Below are 26,981 nucleotides of genomic sequence, written 5' to 3'. Positions count from 1 at the left end.
GACTAGATCTGTTAGAATCTGCAAGGCAGGTCTGGGAAGTCCTGGAAATTGTCAATATTTAGAGAAGAAAGGCAGGAGAGAATTTGGTTTGAAAGAACCATAAGGAAAGTTAACTATGTTCTCTCCAGGGAATCTTCTTTCAAATCACTGGGTCAATCCACCCCAATTTCTCTTTTAGTCCACACAAGGCTACTTTAATAACAGAAATTTACAATCTATTGGACTTACCAATAATTGATGCAAGTAATTTTTTTTTTACCTTTTAATCAATCATTACTTACATAGCTGCCATGACTTTAGCCTCCAACATGTTAAATTTGAGTTTCGGTGTCATATACATATCCCTGATAATTCTGTGGCTCTGAGGGGAGATTCTGAAATATGTTCCTGAGTATGTGAGTTCACGAATCTAAAATTCCATTGTTGATGCTTTTTAAAAAATATATTCAGGCAGATAAAGAAAAACAGAAATGTACCTACAACAAATAGTAAATAAGAGAAATGAGAGAGAGTGTGTATGAGGCAGAGAGGAAGAAGCAACACAAATTTAGTGTGAGAGAGTAGGAAATAGAGTAAGGAAGAGTGGAATGAAAGAGGGATGTTGCAGAGTAACTATTAGAGAAGCAGATGAAGTAGCTTATATGAAAAGCCCAAAAAATTCTAGAACAGATATTTTTAAGTAGAAGATATAGAAATGATAAAATAAGAGTAGTTTTATTCAGAAATATTCAGTCATGCTCTCTCTGTTTTTATATCAAGTCCCACTTTACCTCCTATCCCCTGTAAAACAGCAAATTCGAAGGGTCAGTAAATGATGTAGAGTAGAAAAGTCTAGAAATTTAGAAATATTTTCACTGTATGTTTTATGGTTATAAAATAATACCTTTTCTGCACCAAAAATTCAGAATAGATAAAAAAGTATAGATGAAATAAAATAAATCAGAATATTAACTATGATTATCTGTGGCAATTTAAAGTCATACAGTCACACTTATGTTTAATTAGAATCATATTGAGCTTACAATTTAGATATTTATACACTTATATAAATGTATATAACTTTGAACTCTACCTTTAAAAATGACTATATTAGACAAGTAGTGCATGTTAATCATTGAATAATACAATTTCTCTCTTACCTATTTACCGAGTAGCTCTTGAAGATGTTCTCATGAAATAGAAATCCTGGGACAACCCACATTGATGTCTGTACAGTATACCATGTATGAGGCTAGGCTTTGATGTTAACTCAGTAAAATTAAACATAGATGAGGGAGTTATTTCCCTAAGCCAGCAACTACTCTCCTTCACTACTACTCGCAGGATTTGTGATTCCTAGGTTGTCCTTAACAAATGCTTGGCTGTGTCCCCAAGGTGCATTTGTTGCTGCACAGTGTGGGATTCTGAAGTTAGTATAGTATAATCAGCAAAAATAGCCTAAGGAAGTTAAAATCTCAGCTCCATAAAATCTCAGTTATAATAATTTAGGCAAAGTATTTCACCTAAGTTTCAGTATCTCCATTGGATTGTTTTTGCATTTAATAAATCATTATATGCAAAGCTCTTATAGTAGTATCTGGCATATGGAAAATGATCAGTAATTGCTGCAAATTATTGTTGATATCGTCATTGTTGTTGCTATTATTATTCCTTTTGCTATTATTATATTTACTAGTCACAAAATGGAACGAGGAAAGATGGGATGTGAGACATATTTTTTTCTGCATCAAGTGGGTCAATGATTACAAGATACAAGGAACACTGAGTTGGGTCTCAGGAATGTACACTCTGAGGAAAATACTGACTGAGGTTTAATTTACTGAGCTGACCTTCTAAATTGGCAGAAGGAAAAAACATAAGGCCACGTTGAAAATGCTGAATTTTATCTAAGCTCTGTGTTCCCAGAAAGCAACACTCCACTCCCTTTGTGTTCCAGGAAATGGCTGACCCCAGTGCTCTCAAAGAATATGAGGTAAGACTCATCCTATTCTTCCTCATGACTTCCATTAAGACTCTGATGACTCCCTGCCCCTATAAAACACTGGCTCCCTCCCTTTTTCTTATTGCAATAACGTGAATAATATCATTTCTGTAATTGTCTGGCATCTTTTGTCTTTCACATGTGTTACAAAGTTCTTTGTGCCAGGATTATCTTTTGGGAACAAGGGCTGGGAGCAGAGCAATCCTGGACAGTGCATGGGATTGCAGGAAGAGGTTAGAAAGGGAAGTGTTTATTCCTATTTAGGTGTGAGTCTGCTCATTATATTATTCCTTATATATGCATTTGAGAAACACATTTTTTTAGTGCCTTAGGGACTGCTATTAGAAAACCAGAGATCCCTGGGTATAATAAAACCCTGAGATATAATAAAATCAGACACTTAAGAAAGCAGTAGTACCACTTTTTATAGTCACAGATTTAAAAGAAATAGTAACTCTGCTTTTATAAAACACTAACAGTAATACTCTCAACATTTATAATCTTGTGATACCCACCAAATTAGTCACACAATGAAAATACTGAAAGTGAATCTCTTACATATATTTCAGAGTCTAATGGTCTGCCTACACTTCAGATCATTCCTCTGTGTGGGTCATAAAGTTAGGAATTTGGCACTCTTTGTCTATTTAGTTTAGTTATTGTGTCAGCAGGGTGCAGAGTCCCTACATTTTATTATGTTTTCCTTTTTTCTGTGCCACTGGGTTAACTGCTGAGTATTACTGCTTTTAGTATCTAGGATAACTTGCTAATGTAGATGCTTTTCAACAGTATTTTATGAAGTGGAAGGAATTGTTTTGCTTATTATTCATCTCTTTATAGTTATTTGTAGGTTTTGAATGTCTTTGGAAACATTTTAAATGGAATCTTTAGTCTAGCTCAGACTTTATGAACTGATAACATAAAAACAATGTAGCTTATTTTTTCTTAAAATAAGCCAACACATTTGTGTTACTTTTAATAGAGACTGAATAGAGGACAAAGCCAGAAGCGGTCTTAATAATAAATGGTAAAGGCCATTGTTTGTTGAGCACCTATTGTGTGCCAGGCACTATTCAAATACATTTATGTGTGTTATTAGATTTAATTCTCATAATTCGTGTGAGTTAAGTACTCTGATTATCCTCTTGGATAGACAAGGAAAATGAGTCATAGTTAGGTCAAGGAATTTAATAAATGGTGGCTTAGGGAATGGCATCTAGTCCATTCTGAACTGTTTGCTTTTTATATCTGTTACTTATGTTTGCCTCTGTTCTGAGTTCAGTATCCTATTTTCTGTAGAATATATCTTTTTTTTTCCTGCTTATTTGGTCATTTCGGTGGAATACATCCTCCAGTAACTTCTTCTTTTTCCAATTTCATGATAGAGCTGCTTTATTTTACTATAGTATTTTTATAACAGTTTTGTTTCTATAGCTAAATTACACTAATGTGATTTACCAACATCAAGAAAGCAGATACGTTTATTGACAATTTCCTTTTACATATTATAGCCAATGTCTAAAAACATCCTCACTTAACGGCCCAAGTTGAGGGAATGTCAATATTAGCCATGTTCTAATTTTGAAACTTCAGATATTATTAAATGAAATTTATTCATCATATTACATGAAATTTACTTGGGGGAGAGAAACACTTTTTAGATTAACTAAAACCAACTTAGTGAAAAACTTAAATTATAGAGTATATCATGCAATGTTATGATTTTTGTCTGTATTCAATAACCTAGAACTAACAAACTGCTATCTAATAATGATCTGCAAGAGAAAATTTAAATAGCAAAACATTGAAAGATACATAAATCCATATAAAGTATATTAGAATTAGGTATAATACTCTTGGATAATATCATAAAGGCAAAAAGCTATGTTACAAGATGGTTGAGTTTTAGGGGCTTTTTTAAAAATAATTAAACTTTTTTTCAATTATAGTTGGCCTCCAGTAATTTCTAGATTAAGATGTGTGACACGTATTTATTATTTTATAAATTTTATGTCTATTAATCAAATATAAGGGTAAAGAAAAATCAACTTTGTTCAAAAGAGAGCTTTAGATTGGAAATTATTTTCCTCTAGAATTTTGAAGATATTTCTCATTGGATTCTAAATCCCAGTTTTGCTATTGAAAGGTCTAAAATCACAAATCACTTTGAGAACTAATCCTTTGACTGTGACTTTCTTTTCCATTCTTTTTCCTACTTGGATGTTTACTGGTTCCTTCCTTTGTCCCAGTGTTCAAGGCAAAGTACTTTGGGATGGGTCTACTTTCTTTCATTGTGCTTTCAACCATTTTGACCTGGAAACATATTCTTCAGCTGAGGAAATTTTTACTGAACTCTTTCATTGATGATTTCCTCCATTTCTTTTTCTTTACTTACTTTTCTTTCTAATTAATATTATTTAGATGGTAGGTCTCTTGGACTTGTCTCGTAAGGTAATCTTTTTTTTTCCTCCTATTTTCTACCTTTTTGTCTTTTGCCTCCACCTTCTGAGAGATTTTCACAGTGTTTAATGTCAATGTCTATTGAGTTTTTCATTTCTACTGTCATATTTTAAATTTCCAAGAACTCTGTGTATGGGTGTAAAAATCTTCTCTTGTCTAAGACTATTAATAATATTTAAAAGTTTTCTCCTGTTCAAATCCTCTCTCTTTTCTTCCAGTTGCTTTTATCTGTTTCCACTGGTTTCTCTCTTTGGTATTAGAGGCACTGCATTCCTTAGGTATCTGGCAATCTTTCTATACTATTACTATTTAAAATGAAATATAAGTGAGTTATTGCAAAACTCTCTCAGAGCCATACCAAAAGTTAGAGTACCATGAGGCTTCTGTGCTAGAGAGTCCATGTATAGGTATTCTGGCCAAGAAGTCTAATTGAGCCCAACCTTCTAGCCATCTTGTCAAGGTATCAGACAAGTGAGTGAAACCTACCTTGTAGACTGAATCGCATGGAACAACCTCAGACAACAATAAATGGAACCGAAGAATTACCCAGTCAAGTCTTGTTCAAAGTCCTGGATCTTGAGATATAACAAAGTGATTGTTGTTCTAAGCCACTAAGATTTGGGTAATTTTTCATGCAGCAAGGAATAATCAAAATATTAGGTTTATATGAGCTAATGTGGAAAGGTGATGTCTTACATACTGTTAAGTTAAAATAAATGTAACTCGTATAATGACTTTAAAAATAGAAACTGGAAATTCTGACTGTGTGGGTGGGACTCCTTGACCGGAAGCTTTACTGTAAGAAGATCCGGCTGTGCTATTTCTTAGAGAAACAGCATGGCCTCCCGCCTCAATGCCTGCTTCCCCCCGTTATTATTATTTTTAAGTTTTATTTTTTAAAACAATTTTAGATTTACAGAACAATTGCAAAGTCAGACAGACTTCCTATAAACTGCACACAAATTTCCTCCTATTAACATATTACATGAGTCTGGTATATTTGTCACAATTAATGGGCTATTACTAATACATTATTATCATCAACTAATATACATACATTATTCACATTTCCTTAGTTTTTGCTCATTTTTCTCTTCCAGGATCACATCCAGGATACCACAAGTTGATATGCCTTTTTAAGTTCTTCTTGGCTATGACATATTCTCAGACTTGCATTGCTTTTGAAGAGTTTGATGGTTTTGAGGTATTTTGTAGAATGTCCCTCTATTGGAATTTGTCTGGTATTCTTCTCATAATTAGACTGGGGTTGTGGGTTTAGGGAAGGAAACCACAGGGGTAGAGTGTGATTTTTACTACCTTGTATTAAGAAATGTATGCACTATCAACATGACTTGTCACTGATCTTTATCACCTGGCTGAGACTTCTCTAATATACTTTTTTTTTTCTTTTTTTCCACATTGTCCTTTTAGGAAGGAAGACACTATGAGCACCCCACAGTTAAGGATTGGGGAATTATGCTCCACCTCCTAGAAGGCGCAGTATATACACAGATTATTTGGAATTCTTCTTCATGGGAGATTTATTTCTTCCCACATTTACTTATTTAATCAATCACTTATTTACATCAGTATGAATTCATGGCTATTTTTTATATGATACCTTTACTTATTTATGTTTTTTAGATTTTTCCTTTTGAGTTAATTATATTCCCCAGGAAAGAGTTATACAATATTCTGCACGGAAGGCAAAATCTGGCTGCCAATATTCTGAAGTTTCAGTGAAAATTAGGGCTGGGTTTGGGGCATTAGTGTTTAATATGAAAATATCACGTATCTGACCCACAACGATATCTGGTATCTCCCAGTACAGAGACCCTGTTTTACTTTCTCCAGAGAATGAACCTAAATTATTTTGCTTAGTTTAGTTAATGAGAATTAGCTGGGGGCATGGAGACAGGGATTTAACTCACTTTTAAATATCACTCAATTTTACTTATTTTAGTTGCCCCTTCACCTCAACCTTGATCTTGCCCTTATTTCAGTGGTATATAGTGCTGCCAATTACCACACAGATGGAGGATTTAGGGGGAAGAATTGGTTTGGTTCTCAGCCTTCCTTTGTTACTGACTTAGGTCTCAGCATTTTCATGTCTGCTAAATCAGTTTCACTCATCCATCTGCTTTATAGCTTCCAAAATTGCTTTTGCTGTGTTCTCCTGTCTTTTTCTTCCCATCTCTCCTTGTATGTTTGTCTTTAGAGAAAAAAAATATATACATATCTCTTTACAGCAGGTTTGGTAGAGTTTTGGGGAGAGCAAAAACTGGATAAGTGCTCAATCCACCATCTTTTCAGATTTACTCAGAATTACAGAGTTAGCTCTCTGAGACCAGAGCTACCGTCTTGCTTATCTTTGTATCCACATTTTCCCCACACATGCCTGATGAAGGGTATTAAGTAAATACTAATTGAGTCTTGTTCAATTTAAAATAGGAAGCAGAATTAGGACGCAAATATAAATCTAAATCCAAGTTATTTCTTTTACATTACACTAAAATTCTACCCCACATCAATTATAAACTTTGTATTTTCAATATTTAAAATGGAATTTTTGATTATAAGATAGTGTAGATCAGTGCTTTTCAAATGTTTATTTGTGCACGAAAACCCTGGGGACATTTTAAAATGCAGATTTGCATTCAGTAAATCTGAGTGGGGCTGAATCTCTGCTGGTCCATGGAACACAAACTTGAATAGTCAGGATGTTTATTGATGGATTTATAGCACTATATATTCTGGCATTATAAAATGCCATTTCACACTTTATTTCTATTGTAGAGGTAGTATCTGCATAACAATTCTGTCAAAATCGGGACTTGGAGAGCAATAAGTTGAATTGTACTGAGGAAGGAAGAACTAGAAGTTAATAGGTCAACCTATTAGTTGCGTGAAAATGTACGATGTAATGTGAGAGTGAAATCAGATTTTAAAAAGTTAGATATATATTCATTCCACTGAGAACTTTGTTCTATCAGATAGTCATAAGATTGTTATCTGTGGAGAAATGGATGGTACTAGTAATTATTCCATGATTATACACGTATGTATATGTATGTGTGAGTATGCATGTATGCACATTTATACCATACCTTATATATTTTATATGAAACTGACTTAAGATGAATTAACTATGTATGCAAGTAATATTTATTAAAAGAGACAAAGATTAAGGCAAAGGGAAAATGACACAAAGAAAAATAAAATAAAACTAGTATTGAGGTTAGTACACAAAATATGTGCTGTGTACACAGAATATGTACACAAAATATATGCACACTAATGACAGGGTTATCATAAATATGATTCTGTGCAGTCAGCTCAAAATGAATAAATATACAATCATTTACATAACATACTTTGGCTAAAAAGGCAATTTCTTTAGTTTATCTTTACCAATAGTAGACGATGTGATGGATGTAAAAGGACACTCTTAGAGTAATAGCCTTATAAGGCAACAAAAATAATACATAGTTGTCCAGACAAGAATTTAGGTGCTAGTGATAGATAAAAAGATGTAAACTTTCTTAAGGAGCTCACAATATTATGGAGAGACTAAGGAATTTCAAATAAGATGTGTTACAATAGAAGTACAAAGTATGCTGGTAGCTCAAATGAGGAAGAAATTAACTCAGCCGAGGGAAGAGGGTGGGGAGCATGAACTGGTTTATGGAATAAGAAATAAAATCTGGCCTGAAAAAAATTTATATTACATGTTTCCAAAATATCTAAGAATATAAGATCCTAATCTAAGTGGGCTTTGTATTGTGGTCAAAAGTAAAAACAAACAAAATAAAGAAAAGATAGAGAAAAGAAGAGAAGAGAAGAGAAGAGAAGAGAAGAGAAGAGAAGAGAAGAGAAGAGAAGAGAAGAGAAGAGAAGAGAAAAGAAAAAAGAAAAGAAAGATCAAAAAAAAAAAGAAAGAAAGAAAAAAGACATGCAATTAGGGTGTTCTGGTCACAAATGTGTGGAATCTAGTCTCTGAGAGATTGAAGTTCAAGAGTGAAATTCAGAGACAATACAGGAGCCCAGTGACTACTTGTAGTAGAAGTCAGGGGCACAAGCTTCTGGGATGCCACTGTAGGGGTGGTTCTAAAATCAAGTTTCCCTGGAGGCTAATCCCAGCTTCCTGAGCAGTCCAACAGGCTAGATGAGTGGGCATTAACCAGCTTTGGTTCTCAGATACCTTTGAAAATATAACTAATATGACTAAGGCTAATTAACTTCTACTTAAACAAAACAAAACAAAACAAAACAAACAAACAAACAAAAAAACTCCAAATACACACATATGCAAAGTTTAGGTTTGGGATCAGGGTTTTAAGTATATCACAGACTGAGTTCCAATCAAGATAAGAAAATGCTGTGCTTACCCCATATCACAACTACATCAAAATTACAACTAAACTACAGAAAAACAAAACAAAACAAAATGAAAAAAACATCACTGGGAATCACCTGGGGTCCAGCTGAACATAAGTCCTACAACTAAGGATATACAGAAGAAACCAAATCAAGACCAGCAGGAGAGGTGGAGATGTGGAACAGGCTGGTCCCACTCCTGCATTTGACAGTTAAAATTCAGGAGGGATATCTCAGCTGTGGGGGACCCTCCTGAGGAGCAAGGGGTCCCTGTGCCATACCAGGCTCCCTAGCCCAGGGTTCCAGTGGTGGGAAGAGGATTCCCCATAACTTCTGGTTGTGGAATTAGTGGAGATTGTGGCTGCATGAGACGAAGGGAGGCTGGAGTCTCAGGCAATCCTCTTAAAGGGCCCATGCACAGACTTACTCAGTGGTGAACTCACTTGCTCTGAGCTCCTGTTGCTAGGGCAGCAGCTCAGGGAGCACCAGGGACATACAAGGAGGAATTTAATTGTCTGGTTCAGGATAAAGACTGGAGGGACAGCTTTCTCCCAGAAAAAGGTGCTGGCAGAAGCCATTGTTTCTTTTCTGAGACTTCTCCTAACCCAGTGTGCATACCAAGCAAGTACCACATCCGAGTCTCCGTCAGCCTGGTTAAACCATTGGCCCATCACTGGTGATTCTCAGAGAACTAGCCTCACCCAACTTTTGGGCCCACCTAAGCCAATTCCAGTGGCTTTTCCATACAAATGACCTGTCTTGGTTCATGTTGTAAACTTTCCTAAAACCTCTTTAAGGTTCACAAACTCCAAACAAGCAGCACCTTGATTCAGTATGCCTCAAACTCCTGGCTAACTGGCTCCAAGCCTGGTACTAGCAGCAACCAGACTCAGTTCTATCCTAACCTCTCCCAGGAACTCGAAGCATAGTGTAAATAGCAGCCCTCTGTAGATCACTTTGTAGCTTATACCAAGTGGCCCCAGCCTGGGCACAGGTAGCAGCTTGACCTGCACCAGAGTTCCTCCCAAGAGGCCTCAAAATAAATACACCCAGTGGTCAGCTTCGGACTACATGAGAGCATCACCCAACCACATCCACAAATGACACACCCAAAGGGCAGACTCGCTAGGCACCAGAGCCCCACTAAAGCACTTTCTGCTCTGTAGGGTCAGCCCCTGCACAGCAAATCTTCCATTGTAGTCATGGCCAGTCCTCACAACCAATCAGCCTGAAGGTCAATTCTTACTACTAACATGCAAACAGCAATCAAGGCTCAACTACAATAGCAGGCCAAAAACAATCCACACAAGGGACACTTCTAGATCATCCAGATTAGGTGACCAAGGAGATAGTGCCACTGGTCGCCACAGGTCACTCTACATATGGCCTCTCTACTAAGACCAGGAAACATAGCAGCCCTACCTAATACAAAGAAAAGAACAAAGGGAAGCATACAAAATGAGAAGACAAAGAAATATGTTCCAAATGAAAGAAAAGAACAAAGCTACAGGAAAAAAAAAATAATAATAACTAAATAAAATGGAGACAAGCGATCTAACAGATGTAGAGTTCAAATCACTTGTTATAAGGATGCTGAGTGATCTCAGTGAGAACTTCAACAAAGAGATAGAAAACATAAAAATGGAGAGAGAAGACATAAAAAAAGAACCAGTCAGAAATTAAGAATATAATAATTAAAATAAAGAATACAGTAGAGTAGATTAATAATAGATTAGATGAATCAGAAGATTGAATCAGCAATTTGAAAGTAAGTAAAAGAAAACACCCGGTCAGAACAGCAACAAGAAAAGAGAATACAAAAAAATGAGGGTGGGCCTTTGGGACAACAACAAGTGTATCAACATTTGCATCATAGGGATACTAGAAGGAAGAGAGAGAGAGAGAGCAAGGAATTGAAAATCTATTTCATAGAGGTTACCAGAGGGAATAGGAGAAGGGGGGGAGGTAGACAAGGGAAAGGGGGTCAAATATGTGGTGACAGAAAGAAATCTAACTATAGGAGGTGAACACAGTGTAAATATATGTACGCCTTACTGTTAAAGTGTACAGCTGAATCTTATTGGATTTCATTAACCAATTTCACTATTAAAATAATAAATTAATTAAAAAAAAAGAAAGAATGACAGAAAACTTCCCTAACCTGGCAAAGGAAACAAACATATTAGCCTAGGAAATGCACAGTCCCAAACAATATAAAACAAAACAGTCCCACACATCATAATTAAAATGCCAAAGTTTTAAGACAATGAGAGAATCTTAAAAGCAGGAAGAGAAAAGCACTTAGTTACCTACAAGGGAGCTCCCATAAGACTGTCAGCTGATGTCTCAACAGAAACTTTGCAGTTCAGAAGGCATTGGCATGAAATATTCAAAGTGATGAAAAGCAAGGACTTACAACTAAGACTACTCTACCCAGCAAAGCTATCATTTAGAATTGAAGGACAGATAAAGGGCTTCCCAGACAAGGAAAAGCTAAAGGAGTTCATCACCACCAAACCACTATAACAAGAAATGTTAAAGGGACATATTTATGAAGAAGAAAAAAAAAAATAAGGTAAAAAATATGAATAATAAAATGGCAATAACTACATATCTATCAACAATTGCTTTAAATGTAAATGGATTAAATGTTCCATTGAGACATAGGGTGGCTCAATGGAAAGGAAAACAAAATTCTTACATATACTATGCCTAGAAGAGACTCACTTCAGATTGAAAGACACACATGGACTAAAAGTGAAGAGATATAAAAAGATATTTCATGAAAATGGAAACAAACAAACAAAAAAATAGCTGGGGTAGCAATACTTACATGAGACAAAATAGACTTTAAAACAAAGGCTATAACAAAAGACAAAGAAGGACCCAGTAAATTCACTTCTGGGTATTTCTCTGAAGAAACCCAAAACACTACTTCAATGGGACATAAACATTCATATGTTCATTGCAGCATTATTTACAATACCCAAGATATGGAGGCAACCTGGGTTTCTATCAATGAATTAATGGATAAAGAAGAGGTGGTACATATATACTCAGCCATGAAAAATAATGAAATCTTGCCATCTGCAATAGCATAGATGAACCGAGAGGATATTGTGCTCAGTGGCATAAGTCAGATAGAGAAAGACAAATGTCATATGGTTTCACTTATGTGTAGAATCTAGTAAACAGGATAAACAAACAAAATAAAAAAGCTTAGAGATACAGAGAACATTTTGATGGTTGCCAGGTTGGGGCGGATGAGTAAAGGGGGGGAGGGGAATAAAAGGTACTAATTGATAGTTACAAAATAGTCATCAGGGTGTAGAGTGTAGCATGCAGAATACAGCCAGTAGTATTGTTTGGGTGTCATATGTATACTAGATTTATCAGAGTGATCACTTTGTAAATTATATAAATGTCTCATCATTGTGATTGTACACCTAAAACTAATATAATATTGTACATCAACTGTAATTAAAAAATAATAATTTTTTTTAAAATCACAGACCTTTTTAAGCTTTCCTTAGACCCTGAATTAAAAAATAAACAAACTAAATTTGATGAATGCATCAGGCTATCATCACAACTTGAGACAGGAGCTATTTAGATATTCTTGCTAACTCCCTTTATTTAATGCTATGCTCATCAAGTGACCTTCTGATCACAGAATATCAACGATTTTAGATGGATGACAGACTCCATGAAGCCTGTTATGGGAACCTTAGGTTAAGAATGCTTAGGTCAGGGGCAATGTGATGACCTAAAGTAGTGAAGGTCACAACATCTTCAATTTTTTTTTATCCCAATCACGTTTCATTTTTGTGTACTCTTCTCATTATTTGAATTCACTGGCCTTTCTACAGACCTTTTCACCCAATAATAGTTGCTTACGGTAAGACCTAAAGCTAAAAACTGAAATACTGCATTCTTGGTTAGTATTGAGACCTCAGTGAGTAAGCGATAAGTAATTTATCAGTGTCCAAATATTGGGCCTGAAATCAAGTTTGCAACTTTTTTGACCTTCTCAGTAAACATAACCACAAACTTTACAGGTCATGGAAACGTTTATTCTTGAGTTAGTTCCTGGGGATTATCTTTAACTGTAATCTGCACAGTTTTGACTTTATCTACACTTTCTTATACACCTTTAAAAAATAAATCACAAACTTCTCCAACAATTAGAATAATAACTGACAATGTTTGGTTGGCACAGTATACTTCATTCTCCACCAAGTTCTTTAGAACCTACAAATGGTCATTCACACTTAGTGAGATTCTCAGGTGGTGCCAAGCATTTCTCTGTATGCAATACAAGTATAATCTCAATGAGACTCTACCAGAAACACTGTGAAATATTATTAGTATGCCCGTTTTAGAGATGACAAAATGATAGGTTAAGCAATTCACCTAAAGTCATGCAACCAGTAAATGGCAGAGCCAGGTCAAAACTCAGGCACACTGGATCCAGAGCTTGCACTTTTCATTATTTCATTACATGTACTCCCTTCTCAGGCGCCCTCACTGTGCAAAAATAAAAATCAAGATATCAAAACAAGGGAGTCAAGATAAATGTGGAAATGATAGGGGAAGCTGATTAAGCGATATTACTTCAATTTAATCAAATTCTATTCTATCATTAAAATGTAGGCTGTAGAAAGAAATGTAGTGGGCTAGTAAAATATTCACAATGTATTGCTGAATAATAAAGCAAATATACTCCATAATACCACCTGTTCATCCATACACACAGATATGCAGAAACACACTCATACAAAAATATAGGATATATATCAAAATGTTAATTATGATAACTACCTACAAGTGGGTAAATAGGTAGTTTTCATTTATTTTTTCAAGAATACTCTTCTAGTCTTTATACAGCTGGCCCCTTTTTGGTTTTTAGAGTTTAATCTATTATTTTATTTTATTTATTTTTTAATTTATTATTATTATTTATACCTACAGCACCTGGTCTTCCTAGGTGGTCTCCCATTCAAGTACTAACCAGGCCTGACCTTGCTTAGCTTCCGAGATCAGACATCGGGCTTGTTCAGGGAATTTAGAGTTTAATCTAAATGTTACCTTTTCAGAGAGGTTTTCCCTGACCCCTTGGTCTGAAGTAGACACGTAGGTGCTCTCTTTATATCTCTATATGATAATTACTACATCGTATTTATTACAATTCAATATTTATTATCTTTTACTGGCAATTTTTATATAGGTCTTTACTTTTCTGTCATGTCCACTATAAGCAGCGTACATGAGTATAAAGACCATGTCCTTCCTATTCGTTCCTATATACTCCCATAATTTAGAAAGTTGTATTGGAACAGAGACTCATGGACATGGACGAAAGACTAGTGGTTACCAGAGGGCAGGGAGTAAGGGGTAAGGGGGAGGTAGATGGGGTAAAAGGGGTTTAATATGTGATGACATTAAAGAATTAAAGATAAATTAATTAAAAAGTTGTGTTGGTGCCCTGCAAATATATATTGAGTGAGTGAAAAAATCATATATGAATAAATGGTACATCTACAATTTAACCTACTCTTAATACCTGTCACTTTACCACAGAAAATCTTGACCTCAAATTTTACTGAGCAAAGGAAGTTCATAGATTCTCTCCTTCTACCCATCCCCATATTCACTCCTAGTATCACGTGTGACTGGGTATGCACTGAATTATGGTAGCCATGGGAAACATGAAAGGAATGTTCCTGGCCCTTATGTTCCATCTAGTGGGTTTGAAAGACCTTCAAACAAATAACTCTATAGTGATATAAGACACATAAGAGGTAATATAAACTGTAGACACTTCAGAGGATAGACTAACTATTCCTGTGTTACTTTCTAACTGGAGAAGCCAAAACAGCTTTTTAAAAATTGTTTTTGTTTTAAAAATTATCAAAAATTACAAAAATAATTCTCATTATAAAATAAATAACAGAAAACAGCAGTAAATTAGTATTAGTGTATTAGTGTTTGATCAGGTCTCTTTTGCCCATTTATAAACAGATATATATAAGCCAAGGTTGAGTGAGCTGCCTTCTCATTTGGAGTGATCATAAGATCAATTATGTTTAATAGGAGCTTTGGGAAAGTGGCCCATAACATCCCCTCCAGTCATGGGCGACATCCAATGCATTTTTTTCCTCAGAGATATGGTTTATCCTCTGTGTATATGCTAAACATAAACTGGTATTTCTGGCAATTCATATGGAAATAAATAGCAAGAAAAATCTAGGTTTTTCACTCTGATGGCATTCCAACAATAGGCAAAACTATACCACATGAGAAACATTATAATGTTGAAGAAAGTTAAAGATTAATAACAATTATTAATTTACCATGGAACTTGAAGAACAAAAGCCTTTCTGCTTTAATTGCTACATTCTTTACTTCTTTTATCAAAACCATTGTGAATCAAAACTGTTCTCTTGAATTATGTTTTTATTTTAAGGAAACGTTAGATATTAGGTCTGATATGCTAAAACTTAAAGGAAAAAAAAAATCACTATCTGCCCTGGGATTTTGTTAGCATAATAGATATTAGTCAGGTTTCCCAACCCATCTTTGGAGTATGCTCTGCCTTGGCTTTGATGCTGTGCAATAGTCCTATAATTTTTAGATGACTTACATCATTGGGTTCCAGATAATATAAGCGATAATTTGGAGAAAAGGTCTATTCACTAAAGAACTATAAAGATACAGCTCTGGAACAAGGGGGCATATGACTTCTCTACCACCAAACTATGATTTGGAGAAAAAGACTACGCACTCAGGAACCACAAGAATACAAGTTTGGGGAAATGACTTTCTTAGCACCTTACATGGCCAGACTATTAGGCATAAAAACAAGAAATATGAAATTCTTTTCATATATCTGGGGGAAAATAAACTTCTTATTTAGAAAGAACGATGGAATCACTCAGCGTTGTCCATTGATATGCAAAAATGAAAAGTAACTGAGCCACCTGAATGGGGAAAGGCCCACAAAGGCTGTAAATATTTATCCACTGAAGCTTTTGCAGTTTGAATAGAAGACCTCTATCACTCCCATACCCCAGAGAACCAAAGACATCATTGCTTCTCACTTATGAAAATTATCTGGGGGTTCTGAGGCCTTCTGAGTTGCTCCAAAGTTATATCATAGTTTTATATTCTTAAACTAATCCAGTCTTCGCAAAATCATCTAGGGCGAGGTCTTTGTCTTAAACCTTGAAAAGTTTATTTGGATTACATCATTTGGGAAAAACCAAATCTAAATATATATCCTTAACATTTCAGCACTTTAAGTCAATTAAAATGTAAATAACTTTGAAAACATTTTTAGGGACTGATTTAACACCAACCATATTTATAATTACAGTTGTGAACAAGTTTCTGGCCAAGAGAGATTTAAAGACACAAAATGAAAATGTTAAAAACTGTGAGGGGGGAAAAAAAGAGTAAATATTCTCCATTCAACTTTCAAACTACAGAATACATGGAGGTAGGAGTCAGTTAAAGAAATTAAGTTGTTTAAAGTAGTTACAGACTGCTGTAGGCATGGAGATGGTCACACATATACTCAAAGAAGAAAATTCATTTGAAGCCATAAATACTAGGAAGTTTTACAAATATATTCATTTTATACATGCAAAGGTTTATGGTTTTCGTTTTAAAACTCAACTCCCAAACTTGGACAGCAAAGAACTGACATACTTTTGCTAATTTCGGAGGGACAAATCAGATGGCAGTTTATAGAAAGATGCTGAGATTTGGGGTTTTTAAGGGAGACAGTTAGAACAAGAAATTCCTCCCTGCAGGACTTCAGGATCTTTTATTTTCCAGGGGCCTCTGGCATAGCCTGATGTGCTCCCATTGTGTACACAGTTACTGTCCTGTCCATGGTTACTCCCTTTGCACTTGAAATCAGAGAATGGTTTCTGTTATAGGGAGCAAGATGGTGACAAACTCATTTCCATCTCTAAAGCTAGCTCTGAAATATCTTCATATAACAAATTTTTACAAGAACAAAATAAGACTTCATCTGTTTCATGCTTATTTTTTCCTGAAAAATAATGAAGAGATACTATCTTTTGGGATATTCTGTTTGCTTCCTCTTTCCCTACTTCTCTCCCTTTCATAGTCCTTAATTATTCATCCCAGTTTTTTTCATCTCCTATTTTTTCTCTTTTCTTCAGTGTATTCCTTTAGCCTTCCTTGGAGTCTATGTTCCTTTCTAAAGATTCTTCTTTCCTGCTTAAGTTTTCATTTTGCGGCATTCTCTCCTTTATTTATCCTCCTTCACTGCCTTGACCCTCCTCTTTGCTTTTCCGACACTCTATTCAACACTCTTTTTAAACTTCCCTCAACTTGACTGTCCTATACTCAAAAGGAATTGGTTTTCCACAGATTGATTGCATTTATTTGCTGTTGTATTTCAGCTGGAAAAACAATGACATGGAGGACTATTTTGTACACTAGCTCCTAGTTTTTTTGTGAACTCACCTTCAAACCACTACTCAGAATGGCTTTTACAAAGTAGGCAGTTCAAAAAAATAATAGAGAAAAACAAACAAACAAAAAAACTTGGCAAAGTACTCTTGATGGTATTTATTCTGACAAGTACGACAACTGAAAATGATTTACAATTAGTAACCAAAAGAGAAAAGACAGGGTTAGAAAATTAGGACCTGTGGTTGTGCCTGGGCTCATTGCTCTTTCACAGTAAATAATATTCCTTCACATACTACAAAATATATAGCTGTGGGGAAAATGTGGTAAATAGAATCTGGACTCTGAGTTCTTCCTCCATGCTGCAACATTTCATATCCATTTGGAGACAGGATTCTTCAGCAGACTGCACGAATGAAAATTTATTGTGTTGGCGGGGTGAAGGGAAGGTTGAGAAATTGAGGTAAACATGGCTTTGGACTTTGAATATATCAATCCAAAGTCTCTAAATTTTTGTCTATGTGAAAAGAAAAATCTTGACAAAAAACAGAGAAGGTCAAACATGCAGCTAACACACTTGGACATCTGACTGTGTTTTGTTTGGCAATGTGTAAACTCAACTTGAATTTCAGTCAAATCGTTATGGATTATGACTCAGCCTAGCAGCCACAGTACAACTGGTGAAATCTGAGGATATATGGAGGCAGAAATCCAGAGGTAAGTCCCTCTCAAGAGTATTATCCATGGGATATGCCCAGAGGATGTCAATCCCTCTGCCAAATTTCTCTTCAAGTAAGGCAAGTAGGTACAAGATCGAATGAATGATAGAAAATAGTACCGTGGATTATGTCCTTCATTTATGTTTACTAAGCATCAAAGCCCAGAGTTAGAGCACTATGCTGGGTGCTTGAAGGTATGAATAGGATTTTGATCTATCCCTTAGGGGGTTAAGTATCTAGCTGGGGAGATGAGGAGAGTCTGCCAATAAATTCTGTTACTTGCACATGAGATTTGTCTGGATCCTAACTCTTTCTTGCTCTGGGGAAATTTAAGGCATTTCATGAAATAGAAATCTAGCTAGAATGAGAATAGCTGGTTTAGATCTTAATCATTTCTGTAAATTTCTCAGATGTCTGGATTCACTTATTGTGATTTATTTACCGGGAATAGCTCAAATGATATAGTAGGCACTTCTAGGATTTGCTAGGAATTGTTTACTAACAAAATGTAAACTGCATAGTTATTATTTAATTCACCATATGAAATTTCAATTAGGATATAAAGTAAGTTTGCTTTATCTGTTGAATTATATAGTAGCTGATCTGATTGTTTGAACAATTTTCTGTGGATATTGATCACAACCAAGTGACACTTACATGTGTTGGACATAGGATATAAATATATCCTTCACATTTCTTTTGCATCTGTAGACACTACCTTAGTCAAATAGTAGAATGCAGCTAATGTCCTTTTTTCTTAATGTAGTAAAGCCATAATGAGTGAAATGAAAGGAAGGGCAGGTAACAGGTGGAAGAAAAGGTTGAAAAAGAAGAGAAACACATGTTCAAATTAATATAATCGGAGTACATTTGCAAGTCTTAAATCATTTTCAGGAGATGTACAAATCCACACGTACAAAAATACAGTTAAAATAAAAGTTGAGAAAGAAAATTCCTTTTCACATACTTCTCTCAAGGTGAGAATTGATATCTCTAGAAAGGCTAAAAGCTGAGTAGGCACATGTTTTATTTTCAGTGTTTATGGATGTTCTTGTGGAGACATTGGCTCATGAGGCAAACAGCAGTGAAACCCTTTGATTTTATAATGGAGACATACTAAAAAATGAGACAATTCTGTATTTCTGCTTTTATTTATTAGGAGAGTTAATTTAATTTTAAGCAAATTACATTTCCTCTAAAACAACTATTTTTAAAGATCAACTTCATATGTCACACTGGTTAGCATCTCTAAAAGAAGTTTCAAAGCATCCCTGTCAATTGTTTGACAGGTTCCTCATGTTTTAGTTTTATCTTCATTATCACAATTGGGCCAAACATGGTTATCCAGGCCCTTGGAATACTTTCATTGGCTTCCTTCAGTTTCTAATATGAATCTCTGGTGTGACTATCTATAATTCATCAATTTTAACATTCACTCATTCATTCAGTAAACATTCATGGAATGTTTTGTTTCAGGAAATGTCCTAAGTTTGGGGGGTACTAGGGTAAAGATATAATTGGTACCCTAAGAAGATCATAGCATAGTGGAAGCAGAGTCACATATTGAACAACTATGATCAAAATCAGACCCTTTTTTATAGATATCTCTTCACTTATTTCTCCTGAGAAAATAATGAAGATGCTCAGAGAATTTGGCCAATTTCATACAGCTGGAAAGAAGTAATGAAATTCAAATAACCTGAGTTTCTGACTCGAAAAGTCATACATTTCTCCCACAAAATGATGATTCTGGAAACTGGTAGAGTAGTTTTTGCCCTCGATGCTTTAGTAAATGAGCACATGCCCACCACATCCATGGGTGAGAGGTTAACTGGATTTGTTCATATTTTTCACCTTCAAACTCTCACAACCATCACTTTCATAATTGCATGTGGTCTACATCATGTGAATTATGTAGCAGACGAGGCTTAGGGAACAGCCGTGCGGACAACTATTTGGATTGCATGTTGGAATACCACTTCAAAGAATAATATCATTTAAGTGACCATTGTCGATATACGTGAGATTGGCCCCATCACTGTAATTGCATGAGGCATTCCTCTCACAGTTTGGCAAGAAAACTTAGGGAAAACATCCAGACAATGCAGTTCTTCAACTAAGACTAAGAAGTAGAATAAGAACACAGGCAGAAAAAGAAGAAAAAAATTAATTCTCACTTTTATGCGACCTCTGCAAAGAAAAAGAACATTAAAACATGTCACAGATATTTTTGCTCAATGCCATTCACATGTCACCTGAGTTAACTAAAAACCTTTCAGAAATGTGACAACATTCCTGGATATTTGTCAAAAACAAATGTTCAGGCTACTGAAAAGTATAAAATCACAAGTAGATTGGATTTGATAGGTTCACAGATGTGCATGGTGAGGCAAAAACGTGTAAGACTATGTGACTATATTTATATTACATTCACGATATCCCTTGAAAAAGTTAACAAAATGTGAATTCATAGGACCTTGATATTTGGAAATAGGAAATGTTGATAAAATTTATTTGGCAATACAGAGGAGTGTCAAATAATGGCCCAGGTACACAATACAATTAGAGATACTGAACTTCCTTTTGCATATACAACAGCTTGTGGCAAAGCTCTGGGTAAACCATAAGAGTAACGTAAGAGTGCAACTGCATTGTACTTCATAGAACATCCTCAGGCAGAAAAAGACAAATAGGAGAGGTTCTGATTAAATATTTGCGCAGAAAATACCCTTTGATAATATACTGCCAATTTCCTACCTTGGGCAAATAGCATCCCCTTCTCCCAAGGTAAGTAGGGCTCTGCTATATTAGATTTTATTTACAAAAAGGGACTCTGGACACAAAACACATAGCAGTTATATGGAGGGTATGGCTCAGCTTGTCTCAAAACATTGTCAGTGTGACCTTTGGCAAGGACCCAGCAGAAAATCACTCTCCCTAAAGGAAACCAACACCTCTTTCCCTATAATCCTGCTAGCACGATATGGTGTTAATGAAGCAAGCCTTGTTTCCAGTGGCCACAGCACAAATTGCCTCATTTGGCTTAGTCACTGGAAGGACAAATGCCAGGTGGGGATGTGCACACATGAACATATGCAAGGTTTCCATGGAAATTCTACTTGTTCTGCCTGAAAGGCCTTGGGTGATGCATTCAACCCTGCAGGGATGTGCTGTATCTTTCTGGAGGTCAGCCCAGTGGAAAGTAAAGCCTTAGAGACACATTAGACTCTGGAGTCTATGTGTTTATCTGGAGGGTGACTAAATTGGGTTAGCAATCTCACTTTCAGTATTCACTGTATTCTGGATACCAACTCCAAAAACAGCAGCCCAATAATTCTTTTATTTCCGAGTCCAAATATAAAGATGACAAGCTTTTCCAAGCATAGCTGGGAACACTCCCAGTAGTTTCAAGGACAATTTATAAAGAGAAAAATGTTCTAGGTAATTGCGCCAAAAAACATGCTTTCTAGCCCATCTTGCAGCTAACCCTATCTAGCTGACTTCCTCTTTTCTTTTACCTCATATGTCTGCCACTGCCTCTTCCATCCTTGTTACCTGTCTCCCTTATTTACAAAACCATTTGTCTTTGTTCCAGGGACTCTCTTAGAAGGTAATTTGTTTGGCTAATCAAGAGTACTACAATTTGGTAAGGTGATTTAGTATACAAAAGCCAAGGTTATCAGCAAATGGCTAGAAAGCTAGGGTTGACTAAATCTCAACTGTATCGGTACAAATACAGGTAGCAAAAATTCTTACATGAGCTGGTTTGTCCTTTCAAACATAGCTTAGTTATCTAATGCCTGACTGAAAAAATAAATAATTATTCAATACTAATACATGGACCACACATCTTGTTATTTTTAAAGATAAGGCCTCAGAGCTGGGATGAGAGATACTTAATACTTGGATTTTTTCTATATGTCACTGAGCATGTTGGAAATATGCATCTTTTTGATGATAATGATGAAACAAAAATAATTTATTCTTATTCTTATTTTTTATTCTCACTGTTCTGTTTTGTAAGCATTTTGTTACTATAAGTTTTTTTAATAAAATATAGAAAGTATAGTTTTTATGTGTAGTCACAGGTTCTTTAATATAAATGAAAAATACTTACCTACCTAGAAATTCTAACTATATATTTAAGTACAGATTATTCTGTGTAGATATCTTCCTTCCCCCTCCTCTCCTCCCTTCTCTTTCTTTTTCAAATACTTCCAGTTCTTTCACCCAGTCTTGCTCTAATGAGCACATATTGTTCTTTAGCCACTCAGGCTTCATTCGCTCTACTTAAGGATCCATTTAAGGACACGCACTTTCATCTCTCTGCCTTTGTAGGTTGGCTGAGACCCAATCGCTGCTACAGGGTTGGTGCCTGGGGCTAAGCCAAGCAGTGTATCTGTTATTGATACATATATGTAACCCAATCAAAGGCAATAAAATGGAATGAGGTGGTTTGAGATTTTTATAGACTTATGTGAAAGAGAGGTTTGGTCTTTCCAGGGGATTTAAAGCCCAGAGGGTACAAGGTCTGGAGATGCTATGGCTACCTTCTGACCACGAGAAGAGAGCTTAACTAGGAATAAAGTCAACAGGGAAGCAAATAAAGCAAGGCATAGAAAAAGTGGTCAACTGATATTTGCAGCTAGCCCTCCCACTGTGTTTCTTGGTTATGTGAATCAATAAACTCCTTCATTGTCTAAGCCAGTTTAAGTCAGGTGATCTGGTCTTAGAACCAAAAATGTTCTGAATGATAAACCCAGCCTATAAACAATGCCAAACAGGTAGACTGATACTAAGTTCTATCCCAAGAGACCGTAAATTTTCAAGTCCAAGAACCTGTTTGAACAACTGCTTTTCATTCATTGAGAACCAGTGCTCAGTGAAGCTAAATAGCAAGTTACCAATAGACCTATCCAATGAAGAAAACAATCCAAATGCCTCCAAACTGATGTCCCTTAGGACCTTGGAAGACAAGTCCCTTTAACTGGTAGCCCATAATCATTTCAAACACATAGCAGCTGAATAAGTCTCAACCAGCACCACCTGGCAGTAAGGATGGGCTAAAGATCATGCAAAAGACCAGGCTGCCTTCATCTTGCTGCTGCATACCTGATGGATTATTTGTAACAAGACATGGTCGTTCATATTTCTTTTGTAAAATAGGGACTGTAAGGACTTGAACAAAACGAAGAGTATAATCTAGTACATAATATGTTTCTCATGAACTTCTAATGACTAAAAAGTCTTCAAATTTTTAAAAGAAAAAAATCCTCAGGCAATATTCTCTCTCATTTTGTTTTTCTACACACGTTCCCTTTTCTTCCTCTGTCCCTTTCCCCCTTAGTTCTCTCCCTTACATCCCATAATAGTTTATACCTTTATTTCTCTATAAATGAAATAACAAAAATTTAATCAATTAGTAATTAATGACTTAGTATGATTCAGTGAATTTTTATAGTTTATTTTAGCCTTAGAATATATATATCTCCCCAAATACACTTTCTTGAATTATCCTGTAATCTTTACCTAAGGGAACCTGCAACTCATCCCATAAATCTATTTCTATTCTTTTACGGTATCTCCTCTATCACTTCTGTTAGTATAGGTAAGGGTTGCACAAAATAGAATGAGGTCCTGATTATGATCATTCCTCAGATAACTAAACCAAAGTTTCCTGACTGCCAAACCTCTTCTCTGGGTTTGAATGAAGCCCAGACTTTTTCCTAACAGGAATCCTCAGAATGGAGGTTTAAAGATAAGCCTTTGCCCTCCTGTCCAATCAGCTTCAGAGGGTGCAGAAAAACACTTAATGGATTCAAATTCTGACTCAATGCATAGCTTATGAAAATTTGAGCAGCTGGCTTAAACTCAATAGGTCTCAGTTTCCATATTTAAATAGTAATACCTACTTACTTAATTAAACAAACAGTTATTTAGCACCTAGATGAGCTTTATTCTAGGGGTTGATAATATTTGATTTAAATAGTCAAAATCCTATTTTAATGGAGTTCATATTTCACTTACAGCATTTTTGAATGAACTAAATGGTGTAATTTTAATAATCCAGGGTATAGAGCCTAGCACACAGTAAAATTCAATACATAGTATCCAAAGTGAGTGCTCTTTCTCAATTAGGGTATTTATACTTCTTTTTTCTGTTAAAAATTCCTCCAGTGTCTTTAAGGTTTTTGAAAAAGTTAGGTAGGAGGCATTAGGCTATGGAACAAGCCAAAATATGACTTGAATAATCCAGAACATTCCCTTGAATTAAATACTGAGGCTGATTTAGGCTTGGTTTAGTCAATAGATTAAGAGAGGGGATAATATTGCTCTAAAAAAAAGGCAAACATTTTCTAGAATAAATTATTTTCAAGCCATTCTTGATTTCTTTTTTTTAAAAAATCATGAAATCCTACTGTAAAATATAGTTCATTTGTTTCCCTTCCGTTCATCTCCACTGCTACTACTCTAGTATACATTTCTGTAATCCTAGTATAAACCACCACCAATTCTGTTTTTCCATCAGCCAGAATTGCCTTTAGAGAAAAAAAAAAAAAGCAGACCATCCTCACCAGCTCTTAAGATCATCCGTTGCCTTTTCAGTGCACTTACCATAAGATCCAAACTTGCATCATGATCTACAAAGCCTTTATATGATCTTGCCTCTAACTTTTGACCTCATACTCTGCTAATCCATCCCTTGCTCACCTTACTCCAAACACCCTGGCCTTCCTTATCAGGATTGTTTCTGCCTCAGAGCCTTTGACTTGCAGTTCCCTTTGCTTAAAATGTGTTCATTCTCCCTTCCTGTATTTGTATTGCTTACTCTTTCCTAGTTTAAATGGAATTGTTTTAGAGGGACCTGTGGTGACCAATAACGTCTTCTATCTTCTCTCCATTCTCTTTCACATCACCCTGTTTTACTTACTTTATAAGGTACAAGTTCATCTTCCCCATCTAAATTATAAGATCCATGAATAGAGAAAACACTCAACATACATTACCAACATGCATTTTCCATTTGATCTTCACATCAGCTTTGGGGGGCATTACTGTGTTCATAACCATTTACAGCTTAGGAACTAAACCTAGGGGCGAGTGTATTACATAAGAATTCACAGCTCGCAAGTGGCAGAGCTAGGCTTCAAATCTGTCTGACATTAAAACTGCTCTAAATCTTACAAACATTATCATCAACTGTATCTATTCATACCAGTCTTAGATGCCCAACTAGAAGTGAGAATCTGTCAAAACTAATTATGTTAAGAGAACATTTACTGAGTGCTTACCACTCACAGGGAATTATCTATGTTAATTCTCATAATAATCCTAAGATGTAGGTCCCTTGTTTCTCAGTTGAGAAAAATTATGTTCAAATAGGTCAGATAAAATTTGAACCCGATCTTGTCTAACTCCTGGGACTAAATTGTTAACTGCTATGGGATAGCATTTCCCTGACCCAGTGAAAGGCAGTATGACTTGCCCAGTTGCAGATGATAGGAACCGCTCGTCTAGGCCTGTGTTACAAGCTGGAGGCAGCCCTACTGCATGACCAGCACATTCATCTTGGTCAAATGACAGATGCATTGTATCTCTAACGATGGAAACCAGGAATCACACTGCACACTGCTGGCTGCCCACCAACTCTCTGCCAAGTAGAGGAAAAACAACCAGAAGTTTAAACTTTCATTATTACATTAGTGTTGCCTCCTTTATTTATTTTATAAGCAATAAGCTATGCTCATCCATTGTTTTAATTAGGAAGTTTCAAGTAAGATTGAGGATAATGCATCCCATAATTTCTCACCCTTCCCTGTTCTATAGGCTTAGGCAGAGCTGATTCCAGGGTAGAATTTGCATTCTCCTGATTGATGAGGCTAATAAAGTGCCTTTATTGTGATATAAATAGCCTTAAAAATGTCCTAGAGAGTCAATATCCATGCTTGATGGCCTCACAGAGGCCAGTTCCTTGTCTTAAGCAGCACTAAAGCTTAATGAGTTATGTTTTTGAAGAAGTTTGTCATTGAATTTGGATATTGATTTGTGAGGCTACAGGGTGACAAGACCCATGTTAGTGACACAGATGGAGCAAATTATCAAAAAACAAAACCAACCATTTTGTTTACACACCTAAAATATCAATAATTTTAACACCCTGCTGAATCATTCAGATTTGGCAAAGGATTGAAGCACGTGTAGACCAAATCACACAAATATTCACTCAACAGACGAATGACTATTGCTCTATCCATACTTTGGTTGTGAAAGAGTACAGCAGACACTTTCTAGAAGGAAAGAATGTGTTTTCAAACCCCACCTCTTAGTCACACATGCACATGCACACCCATTCACACGCACACTCACAGAGGTCAATCCCGGTATAACTCTAATGACTTCAAATGCCTGGGTTTGAACTATGATTGTTGAAAGAAAGGATAAATGCTATTAATTCATTTCTTTGTGTATTAGGAATATCATAAGCCAAAAGTTATTGCCCTTTATAAACACAGCTAATGCAGATTTTTGTTGCCTTTAAACCTCTGCCTTTAGATTTTCAAAAGTTGCTTTAAAAATCTTACTTTGCTTTTCTCTTTTCCTGCCAAATTTCCCATTCTTCATAGTATCATCTCTCTTGTCCATTTGTCCACTTTTTAGTATTCTCTCGATCTTTAACCATACATGTGCCTGTGTCTTGTGTTCTGTGCATATGTATGTGCCTCCACACTCACAGAAACAGGATCGGAGGATGAAATCTATATAAAGTAAAGTTGTTATAGTGTCAAAACCACTCACTCAGTCAACACATCACCAAATAATGAATTTATTTGGCCCATTATATCAGTTTCCTAGGGCTGCTGTAACAAATTACAGTCATACTTTGGAGATTACAGGTTTAGTTCCAGACCACTGTGATAAAGTATCGCAATAAAGCGAGTGATAACCTTTTTGCTGGGAAACAGTCTTGCCTTATATATATATATATTTTTAAAAACACA

The 26,981-nt window shown here is 35.7% G+C and overlaps 1 long non-coding RNA gene across 1 annotated transcript in view; it reads left to right on the top strand.

Annotated features, from left to right (window-relative positions):
- Positions 1-1,828: 1,828 nt before the first annotated feature.
- LOC111746201 overlaps positions 1,829-26,981 on the top strand; it is a 50,419-nt gene continuing 25,266 nt past the window's right edge. Inside the window, exon 1 of the long non-coding RNA XR_002783055.1 lies at positions 1,829-1,972. This is a non-coding gene — a long non-coding RNA (uncharacterized LOC111746201). The remainder of the gene's footprint in view (positions 1,973-26,981) is intronic.

Source organism: Pteropus vampyrus, unplaced genomic scaffold (genome assembly GCF_000151845.1).
Source record: "Pteropus vampyrus isolate Shadow unplaced genomic scaffold, Pvam_2.0 Scaffold1, whole genome shotgun sequence".
Taxonomy (NCBI): Eukaryota; Metazoa; Chordata; class Mammalia; order Chiroptera; family Pteropodidae; genus Pteropus; species Pteropus vampyrus.
This window is presented reverse-complemented; position numbering and strand designations above follow the sequence as displayed.